Here is a 14,218-nt window from a genome sequence, read left to right on the forward strand (position 1 = left end):
AAAAATTGAAAAAATTTTAAATTAACAAAAAAAATATTAAAAAAAATAGCGAACAAATTTTAACAAAGTTGAACATAAAAAGGAAGAAAGGATTGTGAACAGAAAAAGAAAGGAAAAACAAGAAGTTTTGTAAATAATAATTTGCCTTCATTTCTTTCGCTTTTGAATGTGAAATTTTCTGAAACCAACTTACGTTTCTATATGTGACTGAGCGAACGTTGTAGCGAAAAGGAAGTTCCGCAACACAAAACCAGCGTCGATTAAGTATTTCCAAAGGTAACTATTAATATCTTTACTACTACTACTAAATAATAACAATGATAATAAGCATGACAATAATAAACTTAGAGAAGAAACTAACTGTAAATGACACCTTTTTATCTTTTTTATATAGATATTATTTAACAATTACTGTTAATAATTACTAACATCTACTTTAGCTTTTTTGTGAGAGCGAGGAATTCTTTGGATAAGAATTGGACTACGATGCAAGGGAATTGAAGTAGAAATAGGTTTCAAGCATTCAATAATTTATGGAATTAAACGTTTTTAAAGTGCCAGTCATATTAACGATAGAACAAAAGGAAAATCCGTAACAAATTATATATATATATAAACTGGCAATATGACCATTCCTAAATACAACAATATATATATATATATATATATATATAGTGAAAGTGAACGTTTAACATAAAAATGAATATTTAGTTTCCAAACGAATGTGTTTTTTATCAGGGAAAAAAAGCAATCTAAATAAGAACAACAAAAATATAATAACAGCAACAACAACAATAAAAACGACCGGACACAAGTAATTACGACCAGTCTTCATACATGATATATTTTAAACTAAACTCTCCGAACACATTTTAAGTAGTAAGTGGAAACGTTAGCGGTGTAAAGTGTACTTGGGTTCGTAGTTGGTCATATATCTATTTATATGCGGGCGGTATGTGCATTTATATGAATATACTTTTTCATTCGATATGGTCTGGTTTAATTTGTCAAAAATGTTATGCAACAGGAGTTTGTAGAGAGAAAAAAAAAATCGAAAAGTCTTGACTATTTTTATGGACAACCTACAGTAGCAGCAACAGTATCAACAGAGGAAGCAGTAAGCATCAACAATAACGACGTTAAAAGTTAAGAATATCTGCTATAATTTCAAACGGGAACTTCAACAACAAAAAGAACACTAACAACATAATTATGTACGTTAGCTTTAGTCACACCTATTGTAGCAATAATAATAATAATAACAACAACAAGAGCACTCACAGAGAGCACAAACCTCCGCCAAAGTAGCCCCAACATTCTCGTAACGATTTGCCGGAGATGATTTTTAAAACGAGAATATCTGAAATAAGCTCCACTGCTCTCAAAAACGAGAATATTAAAAATGAGCTCGACCGCTCTCAAAAATTAAATAAAAAAAAAAACGGCAGGAAAAATAATCCAGCATCCTTGTCCGGTAGCGGATCGATCCCAAAATCTAAGCAGGTCGTGCCAGTCATGAGACCAAACATCCCTGAAAGTTTCATCCGAATTCATTCAGCGGTTCTCGAGATATTTTGTCCACAGACAAACAAACAAATTCGACTGTAAAGAATGCCTTCGGTAAGGCAAAGGTAATAACATTAACAGCAACGATAATTACGGGGTATTTACAACAGGTTTGCAAGTAATAAAGAGGAAGGCAAAGGAAAGGAAATAAGGGCTTAGATTTTGGTGGGACCTAAAAGAGACACAAAGAGAATAGTCGATGAAAAAAGGAAAGACAGGAGCAGAAAAGGCTAGACGAGAAAAGAGTACAAAAAAAAACAAGGAAGAAAATGGAGGGGGGAAAAATGAATGATACAGAAGATAATGTAGAAAATGTAGTAGAAAAGCTAGAATCGTAAGTACAACGAGGATACAAGAAGGGTTAAAGGAAGCTGACGATACCAACGTACTCTAAATAGTGTGGGTTACAACTAGTATCTGCAAGAATAGGAAAAGTAACGAGGGACGGGGAGTACACGGAAGAAGTAAGTAGAAGCTGGAACAATAGCTGTACTACCATCATTGTGGTCATAAACAGCGTTAATAATAATAAAAAGAGTGTAGCAAGGATTATAAGCATAGGACATGAAAAGAAACAAAAAAGCATTAATTACAATAGATTAATAAAAATTCTTACGAGAGGAATTGGACAGACAATGGAAGGGGAAACTGTAGCAGCAAGAACAATGATGTTTAAACCGGTAAGGACAAAATGCTGATGAGATGAAGGAGAGAGTGGTCTAGAGATGTTCTATACTTACCCAACGTTTTTTAAGAAAAAAATCTAGCGTCAAAAACAACCGCATCATCATTAGTTATATAAGTAGATACAGAAATAAAAAAAATGAAAAGCAGGAAAGCCACAACCTCAACAATAGATTCAGTGTTAACAGACAGACATACACACAAGTTCACATGGGAACTAGAAAGAAAAAAAAAAGCCCGCATCAATCTCCATTAATAACTAAAACACCAACAAGAGTTATAGAATCAACAACTGTAGTGACATCAGCAAGAACAACATCAACGCAGCACACTCCACCCCTTTATAATATCAACAGCAGCAACAGTAGCGCCAATACAGTCACTTGTACACTACTACTACTGCTGCTGCCGCTGCTACAGCGACTGCGACGGCTACGATCGCCAGCAGCAGCGCGAATATCTTCGGTTAAACCTAACGCAAGAACCACAAAAATAAAGACGACTACTACTACTTTTACTACTACTACTACAACTACTGTTACTACTACTACTACTTTTACTACTGCTGCTACTAATACTATTTTTACTACTGCTATTACTACTACTATTGCTACTACTACTACTACTTTTACTACTACTGCTACTTTTACTACTGCTGCTACTACTGCTATTACTATTACTACTATTACTACTATTACTACTACTACTTTTACTACTACAATTATTATTACTACTACTGCTACTACTACTAGCGGTGTTTACGAGAGTAGAGGGAAAGCGAATGACTGACTACTATTACAACTACTACTTTTACTAATACTACTACTACTTTTACTACTACTACTACTACAACTTTTACTACTACTACTACTACTACTATTACTACTACTACTACTAGCGGTGTTTACGAGAGTAGAGAGAAAGCAAATGACTGACAACGTAGTTTTTCTGCTGCACACACATTTGCAATGTTGTTGTTTATCTGCTACCAAAACACAAAACAAAACAAAGCAAAAACGCAACGAAAGAGACCTCTTAGGACGAAACTGCAAACTAATCCAATGTTGTTGTACATGCACTTACATACACATCTTTCTATCTAATGCACACACACACACACACACACACACACATATATATCAAATTCCAGAATACGTTATGTGTAATAAAAATAAGTCAAAGAGGGGAACGTATGTTGATCTCTTAGTAGATTACACACACGCTTACACACACACACACACACACACATATATATAGATAGAACTATGTATGTAGGCATGTCTGTTAGTGTGTGTGGGGGTGTTTGGATGGGGATGAGTTATAAGAATTCTGTGATCTTATAGAAAACTAATACTTATTATATTTAAAATATATATGAATGTGGTATTCAGATAGAGACAATAATGCAATGAATGTGACAGTATATTCAATAATATAATTATAATAGCCGGAATTTTTACCCAAACCATACATATACACACACAAATATGCATATATATATATATGTGTGTGTGTGTGTGTGTGTATAGTGTATGTGTGTAATGTGTGTGTGCGTGTAATGTATATGTGTATATATATGTATGCATGAGTATATATGCATGTATATATATATAAGCACATATGTATATATACATGTATGTATATATATATCTATATATATTTGTTTACATGTGTGGATATATATATATATATATATATATATATATTATATATATATATATTATATATATATATATATATCTGTATATATATGTGTATATATGTATACACATGTGTATATGAATATATATATATATGTATATATATGTGTATATATGTATACACATGTGTATATGAATATATATATATATATATATATATATATATATGCATGTATATAGTTACAAAGTACGCTCATACATACATTCACATAGATACATATACACACACACACACACACACACACACATATATATCAAATTCCAGAATACGTTATGTGTAATAAAAATAAGTCAAAGAGGGGAACGTATGTTGATCTCTTAGTAAATTACACACACGCTTACACACACACACACACACACATATATATATATATATATAGATAGAACTATGTATGTAGGCATGTCTGTTAGTGTGTGTGGGGGTGTTTGGATGGGGATGAGTTATAAGAATTCTGTGATCTTATAGAAAACTAATACTTATTATATTTAAAATATATATGAATGTGGTATTCAGATAGAGACAATAATGCAATGAATGTGACAGTATATTCAATAATATAATTATAATAGCCGGAATTTTTACCCAAACCATACATATACACACACAAATATGCATATATATATATATGTGTGTGTGTGTGTGTGTATAGTGTATGTGTGTAATGTGTGTGTGCGTGTAATGTATATGTGTATATATATGTATGCATGAGTATATATGCATGTATATATATATAAGCACATATGTATATATACATGTATGTATATATATATCTATATATATTTGTTTACATGTGTGGATATATATATATATATATATATATATATATATATATATATATATATATGTATGTATATCTGTATAAATATGTATATTTTTACATATATATATATATATATATCTGTATATATATGTGTATATATGTATACACATGTGTATATGAATATATATATATATATATATATATATATATATGCATGTATATAGTTACAAAGTACGCTCATACATACATTCACATAGATACATATACACACACACACACACACATGTAAAGAAATGGAATTACATAAGTTTTATAATATTTCACTAATAATCGTACTGGTCTGCATGCGGACACACAAACATATAGAGGAGAACTACACAGATATAGTTTTTGTGTGTAAGTAGGCGTAACATCTAATCACTTACAATATTAAAAGTTTAAATCTACATCTACTGCTTGTATTCCACTACTTGGGTATCTATCTGGTTAATCGTATATCGACATCGAAATACGGCTATAGATTTACGATATATCCTCACATGGATTTGATCATAGAGAGGCAAGCATTTGTATGTCTGTCAATTTACTGAAAACTTATACATTTTTAATAAAAGAGTGATAAAATATGCGATTGGTGCGTGTCGGTTAAGCATAGCTTTAGCCTCGATGCATATAAGTAGCTGATCGTTTACAAGTTTAAGTGACATATCTATAATATATACATGGACTCTTAATTAATCTTATTGCCTTCCCGTGTACTTACGACAAATAATAATAATAATGATAATAATAATAATAATCCTTTTTACTGGGGCACAAGGACGCAGATATGTGGGGTGTGGACTAGTCGATTATATCGACCCCAGTACTTGACTGGTACTTAATTTATCGACCCCCGAAAGAATGAAAGGCAAACTCTACCTCGACGAAATTTTAACTCAGAATTTAAAAACGGATGAAATGCCGCTAAGCACTTTGACCGGCATGCTTCGTTTCAGCCGAGTCGCCGCCAACAATAATAATAATAATAATAATGATGTTGATAATAATCTGGTTAGATGGTATAAACAATATTTACAACAAATGTCTGATAAATTGTAAATATTCATATATATATATATATAAACACGTTTCTAAATTATTTGTGATAGTCATCAGTAAAGCTAATAATAATAATAATAATAATAATAATAGCAGTATATTATTAATAATAATTAATAAGATTGGACATACGTTAGTATTTAGTAATTATATTATTTATTTTTTTTAGGAATATACAAGCATTATTTTTGTAAAATATTTTGGGATATAATAGAGAACAGAGGCAAAATACCAAAAATTTAAGTAGCGCAACAGGTAAAATAATACAGCAACAAGTGTAAATCCTTGCCAAAGTCACTCACTCATTCCTTTAAGCAACTCATTCACTCATTCTTTTTCTCCGTCCTCTCAGCGGTCTTTCGCTCTTGTCGACTATAACGTGCTCACTGACGCACGCTTACACACAAACATACACGGACCGTAGACGTACACTCACTGCATCAACTAATTTTATACGAACTTCTTAGCTGCTCCTTATTCTCTCTCACTCTCTTTCTCACCATCATTTTTCTCCTTCTCTCTCACTCATTCACTCACTCACTCGCACAATCTCTCTCTCTCTTTCTCTCTCTCTCTGTCTCTCTCGTTTAATAAACTCCTCTCTTTCGCCCGCTGCACGCAACCGAAGTCTCCACCTTCTTCACTGCTTCGACTCTTAGATATTTTTTTTTCTTTTTTCTTCTTTTTTTTTTTCAAACTTCAAATAGCAGCAGCAGCAGCAGCAACAACAGCAGTATCATCACTGCAACAACAACAACAACAACAATTACCACCACAACAACAACAATACGGACAAAATTTATAATAGCAGCATTATTATAAAATTCGCTAGCGAAACCACTTTTCGAACGAAACCAGAAAAAAAATACAAATTTAAACAACATAAGTAAAACAAACCAAAAAAAAAAGCAACACCGCAATTCTGCTACTACTACTACTACTACCACTACTACTATTACTACTACTACAACTACTACTATAACTACTACTACTACTACTACTACAAGAGCCCGTTTTGGTGTTTATTATATTTATTATTGTCATTATCATTGTTATTATTATTATTATTATTATTATTGTTATTATTATTGTTATTATTATTACTATTATCACTACTATTGTTATTGTTGTTATTAATCTTTGCAAAGAGGTCTCGAAGGCTTTTGTTTACTTTTACTTTCGCTCCTCACTTCTGCATGAATATACATATTCTTCAACAATTTCCCACTTTTTCTACGACCCTTGCTTCCTTGCTTTCTACCTAGTTCGCTTCATCTTCCCCGCCGCTATTTTCTATCTATCTATCTGTCTGTCTATATCTCTGACTGTTTTACTATCTATCTATCTCTCTATTTATCTATCCCTGCCAATCACTATCTAACTAACTGTCAATCAATATCTATCTGCCTGTATATCTATCCATCTCTATCAATATATATATATATATATATATATCTATTTGTCTGTCTATCCCTATCTATCTATCTATCTATCTATCTATCTATCTATCTATCTATCTATCTATCTATCTATCTATCCCTGTCTATCACTATCTAACTATCTGTCTATCAATATATATCTCTCTGTCTATCCATATATCTATCTGTCTGTCAATCCCTGTTTATCTATCTACCTATCTAACTATCTATCTGTCCATCCCAGTCTATCAATATCTATCTATCTATTTATCTAATTATTTGTCTGTCCAACCGTGTCTATCAATATCTATCTATCTCTCTCTTTATCTATCTATCTATCTATCTATCTATCTATCTATCTATCTATCTATCTATCTATCTCTTTATCTATCTATCTATCTGTCTATCTCTAGCTACATGTCTGTCTATCATTCTTCCTTTCTTTCTTTCTTACAGTCTTACCTTCTTCGATTCTTTTTTCTCTTTCTTTCTTTCTTTCCTTCTTGCAATCTTTCTCCGTCCGTATTTTTCTATTTAGTTACGGTCAACAGTGTATGTTGATATTGTTGTAGTAGTTCTCACAACAATTATCAGTGTTTTGCATTTTTTTTGTTTCGCTTCGCTTCGTTTCTTTTCCTTCTTTTTTTTTTTCTTTTTCTTTTTTGTCCACCTGTTCCTCCTCGCTGTCATTTTGATAATTTTTCCGCATCTCAAATTGTCTCTCTTCGATCTTATTTCGTTCCATAGATCTTTCGAAATCGCGTTTGCGATTTACTTTTATTCCTTGTATACATTGTATCTTCCCCTTCTTTCACTTTCTCTCTCTTATTTTCCGTCTGTCCGTCTGTCTGTCTGTCTGTCTGTCACTCAGACTCTCCCTCCCCTCCCTTCATACATATAGACATCCAGACACACACACACGTACATACGCGCACACTCCCACTCCTTGCAAAAGTCTTGTTACATATAATTTCTCTATTCGGTTCTTGCACGCCTCGCTTTGCTTCTTCCCTCCTACCCAACAGCATCACAACAACAACAAACATAAGGAAAATTCATAAAAAAAGTAATACAAAACAAAATACCGCACTCACACACACACACAGACTTGCACACACACACATACATACATATAGGCGCATACATGTTCATAAACACACACAGCTAACGCATACATATTTTCACAACTCCACCTACCCCTGTTCTATATTCCAGCCTACCGACGACAATCAAACCCAACATCACAGTCGCCGCAGCCGCCGCCATCTTTACCACTACCACCACCACCACTACCGTCGTAGTAGCACCAGCAGCCACTGCCGCCTCCGTCAACGTCTCAACTACCAATTCCACCAGCACTACCACCTCCACTACCACAGCCAATACGCCGTTGTCGTCTCTGTCACTACAGCTCGAAAAACGCGAAATTCTTCTTCACCTCACTCTTTCAATTCCACCGAGACGAGGGGAAAAACTCCACCACCGACACCACACCACTACCACCACTACCAACAACTACAACAACAACACTACCACCACCAACACCACTACCACCAACGCCATCGTCGCCAAACTACACCAACGAACAAACAGCCAGCCATCCATCCATCCAAGCATCCATTCAGGCAGCCAACCAACAAAACTACCAACCAACCAACCAACTGCCCGCCCGACTTTCCCTACCACCCGCCCATCACACTTTCAGAGCCGCCTGTTGACATAAACGCCCAACCTCGCCTCCTCCCCACGCACCGACTCAAACTCCACCGCTTCACCCCGCTCGCCTGGCCGCCACTTAACGAAAACAGAATATTTTTCAGTTTAACTTCCAAGTTTCTGCTAGTCCCCTCCTAGCAAAGCGTACGGTGGAGGAAAAACTTTAATAATAAGCAGCAGGAGAATCGAAACGCATTAATCGGAATATATATACACATACACAATCATATACTAATAATATATACATACAACCACAATAACACACACATACTTACTTACTGAAGGAGAGAGAGAGAAAAAGAGGAACGAGTAAACAACTAATAGGAAAAGATAGAGCTTTAAGTGAAATTTGTAACATATATATATACATACATATATATATATACATATATGTCTTACATAGAAACGCACCCACCCATACAAAATTATTTGTAGTTTTTTGCTGTCGTCATCTTAGAAGTTGTTGTTATTATTAACAACAACAATATTAATAATATATTGTTATTACATATAATAATAATACAATAGCGACGGTGGTGGTGGTGGTAGTGGTGATGATGTTGGAGACATTTTATCGTCATTAACGGGAATATTTAATATTTAATTTCATTTGTTATTACTATTGATATTATTGTTATTATTATTGTTAATATTATTAGTATTATTATTAGTATTATATTATCGGTTTCTTGTGACACAATTTGTAAAAAACAAAACAAATATTAAAAAAAGATAATAATAATAATAACGAAACAAGGCAAGCCAAGACAAAAAAATTCTGTTCTGATCGTTTCACGGTATGGTTGGGTAGAAGGTACGTGTATCTAGGAAGAAAGGTAAATAACAAAAACACGAAGTACCTCTCTCGCTATCACTCCTAGCCCTGCATCCAATACCACACACATATTCCACTAGACGTATTAAGTCTCTCTCTCTCCGTCTCTTTCTCCCTCTATCTGTCTGTCTATCAATCTGTCTATCTGTGTATGTATCACAGACTTGCAACGCTCATATATACATAACGCTAACGGGCCTCTCCTTCTTAAATCTTTCTCTCTCTCTTTCTCTCCCCTCCCCAACTCTGTCTCTCTATGTGTCTGTCAGTGTCTCTCTGACAAACACAAAACATTATGTATATATATACATATATATAAACATTATATATATGTATATATATATATATAATTATTAACAGTCGGAGACAAAACAATGCATTTTAAGGAGTACCTAATTATCAACAAGGAGTTAATTATTAACCAGTAACACCAACAGCATCGGCACCATAGTTCTATAACTTGGCCCGCCGTTTCTCTTTGATATATTCATCACATACACCTATAACTATATATATCTATCTATATACATATATATAGTTTATTATACAGGAACGCATACGTACATGCATCAAGGAAGTAAGACAACTATATACATAAACAAAGTTCGTTTGAATTCACGTATGTATACACGCATTCGGATTAATTTTTAAGCATTCATTTACGCATACAAATTTCTTCTCAAGCAAGAAAAGAAGGATTACACAAATATAAACAAACAACACACAAATAAACAAACACATCAATAAACAATAATATTAAAAACATAATAACAATAATTATATTTACTACCGTTATTGTTATTAATACTACAATTACCAATTACACTTATACATTTTTCCCCTTCAATTTTAATTTCGAATGCCCAGAGAATCTCTTAGATTTTTTTTTAAAATTTCAATATTGAAAGAGTGAACGAAGACGCCACCAACAGAATTACGTGAGAGCAAAAAGACATCATATTTTACCAGTTGTCCCTTCTATTTCTTCCCCCTCTCACCGTTTATATATACCCACATATATATACATATATATATATATATATATATATATATATGTAAAATTAAAACAAAAGGCTGCAGGAACACCAAAGGTGAAGAAAAGGATTTTACGTACAACATAGAAGAAGAAAAAAGAACCCTTAACCGAAGGCTATTTGTTATATTACATCTCATGTTTTTACCAAAATTTTTGTTACAGTCGGAGGATTAAAACGATAACAAAAAAAAAAAAGTCTATCATGTTCGCCGTTTGAGGAATTCTATCGTAATATTATTTGCATTCCTTAACTTTCCATAATGTTATATTTCTGGTCACAGATTTATTTCTAGCACCGATTGCAAAGAATATCTTCCTTTAAATCATATAGGAACTTTGTCATAAACAAATTCTTCCAAATATATATATATATATATAAAACGTAAAAATATTATATATATATACGTGTATTTATATATATAAATCTGTATAACTATATATATATATTTCCCCCCCACAGGTACATATTGTGTTTTTTAAATGCCGCTTTTATATATAAATTAAAAAAAAAAAAGGAAAAATATGTGAAACCACTTGATGGGGGAATACGGAAGATTTTGAGTGCTTAATTAAACGGAAAAAAAAAGATAATTATCTAAATTTAATTGAAAAGAAAAAAAATATTTTTCTCTTTTTTTATACCGAAGTACAAAAACCGACGTAATTGTTACGTTATATAATGATGTATAATGTATATATATATACACACACACAAACATACAACACACATGTAATTTGAATACACACACACACGCACCCAGTATCGCATACACAAAACTTCAACACGCGTGTCGCCAGCATATTTCATTCGCATCAAAGTAAAATTTAATTTTAAATAATCATTTCGCAGATATATTTATATACACACGTCTAAAATACTGCTATATATCTGTATGTATATATATTATATTTATTAAATATATATAGACAGATATAGTAGCTGCTTCAGCTAAGTTTTTTTTCTTCACACACATATATATATTCATACATATATATTAACCAAAGAAAGAAAAAAAACCAAAAGCTGAGAGCAAATTTTAAGCCGGGAGTACGATTTCAATATGGATTTGGTAAAAGGATTTCAAGCGGTGAAGAAAATGTGGTTCTGTATACTGCTGTTGGTGGCAACATCGCAAAGCACCAAGGCACTGCCCGCGACCATTCGAGTCGGTAAGTACAGAATTTTTCTTTGATATTTTATTCCTATATATTTTGAATTTTCTTTCTAGTAAATGTTTTTGTGTCGTATTCTTCATCGTATTATGATCGAAATATTTCCCCTGCTGTTTTTGACAATATCCTATTCATTCCTGTATAGACCGCTCAACAAACGTATGTTGTGTGTGTGAACGTGTGTGTTTTCTATGTGTGTGCGCCTGTCTGTGTCTGTTCATGTGTGTGTGTATATATATATATATATATATATATATATATGTATGAATGTATTTGTATGTGTGTATAATCAATGATACTTCTTGTCATCTATCTTTACGTATAGCTTTCTTAAGAATCGGTTTATCTAACTTTCTATCTTTTCTTCTCTATCCGTGTGTCTATCGCTTTATCTGTCTGTAGGCCTTTCTATGGCACCCTCTCTCTTTACCACTTTCGCATTCTCTATCTGCTTCTCTATCACATTAAATCCATTCTATCATTCTATCTATCTATCTATCTATCTATCTACCTATTCATCTATCTATCTCTGTCAGCTTGTCCGCAAGTGTTCGGCTGTCTGTCAGTTTAACAATCTTTCTACTTAACTATACGCTTGTTTCTGTTGTGTCTGTCTAAGTACCCATCAATCTACCCCTAACTCTGTCTTTACATCGCTACACCTATCTATGTAAGAAACATATGTACTACTAGGTTAGGCTTGCCTCTATCTGTCAGTCTGTCCTTCAATACATGCCTCTATCTATCTGTCTGTCTGTCTTGCCCTCATTATGTGTGCACGCATGTGAGTATGTGTGGGTGCGTAAGTGATTAAGAGTGTGGGACATTTTACCATATATATATATATATATATATATGGTAAACGTAGAGTAGATGAAACCATGGTGACTGAAGAAGGGGTTTTTTCCTTGTGTTATTTGTCCTGTACTCTATTTTTTTTTTTTTAGAAAAATGTCCAGTTCCTTGGGTTTGTGTCTATGTTTTCGTTTCTCATTGTGTTCGACGTTTTTTGGTGTCCTGTACTCCTATATGCGTGTATATATACATGTAGAGGTAGGTACGTACATATATGTATATATATATATGCATATGTCTTATTTAATATATATATATATATATATATATATATATAACACATCTGCTTCTGATGTCAATATACTTTTGATGGTATATCTATCAACGTAAATCGCACACGAGTGCGTACGCTGCGCGCGTGTATGTGTGTGTGTATGTGACGAATGTTTCGTCTAGTACACACACGCACACACATCTGTTTACCTACCTGTCAAATTGTTTACATATGAATAAGCTGTGTGTGTGTCTGCCCGTGTAATGTTGAATTCACTTACGAAAAGCAGGCGACACGTTCGCATACTCATTGAGCGAACACACACACACCTCTCTCGCACTCGTATACGCAAACACACACACACCTCTCTCGCACTCGTATACGCAAACACACAAACATACATACATACACACAAATATACGTACATAAATTCACAAATCGCAATCTACAGAGGATACACAGCGATGCACCAAATACATATATAAATATGAAAGGCCGGAATATCGCGCGTGCGTGCACGCACATACACATACACATACACACACACACACACACACACATACACACACACACATACACACACGCACATACACACGCATACACAAAACACTCACACACACGTACGTACACAAACAAACGCACAGACACATGTTGCTCACAGTTAAGTATATTAACACACACACACACACACACACACACACATACACACACACACATTCAGAATAGAATAAACCTAAATATAAAGCTCATATATGAATGCTAACTGACACACGCACACACACACACTCGCACACACTCGCTCGGTAGCTCGCTTACTCACTCACACACACAAGCAAACCCCTGTCGGGAGCGTACAAACACACATACACATATATACACATATACTCGCGTAAGCAGATGTATGCAAAAATCTATATACACCCACTCTACGATGTGTTGTGGAATAAAATACAGATACCATATAAAAATAAACATACCAAACTTTCCGATATGTGCGACTACATACTCGTGTCTATGTATGTACATACATATATATGCAGGCCTGTGATACAATAGCTCACAAACACACACACACACAACTGTATCAGAAAATCAAAAATATCTACATCTATATTTCAATATCCGCATTCTTATACACGTCCTAGACGCATGTCCCATT

At 33.5% G+C, this 14,218-nt stretch overlaps 1 long non-coding RNA gene across 1 annotated transcript in view; it reads left to right on the forward strand.

Annotated features, from left to right (window-relative positions):
• The window catches only part of LOC118761538, a 12,286-nt gene extending 831 nt beyond the window's left edge, over positions 1–11,455 (forward strand). The window contains exons 1-2 of the long non-coding RNA XR_004997454.1: positions 1–276; positions 8,446–11,455. The exon at positions 1–276 is cut by the window's left edge and continues 831 nt beyond it. This is a non-coding gene — a long non-coding RNA (uncharacterized LOC118761538). The remainder of the gene's footprint in view (positions 277–8,445) is intronic.
• The last annotated feature ends 2,763 nt before the right edge of the window (positions 11,456–14,218 follow it).

This window comes from Octopus sinensis, unplaced genomic scaffold (assembly GCF_006345805.1).
Source record: "Octopus sinensis unplaced genomic scaffold, ASM634580v1 Contig14899, whole genome shotgun sequence".
NCBI lineage: Eukaryota > Metazoa > Mollusca > Cephalopoda > Octopoda > Octopodidae > Octopus > Octopus sinensis.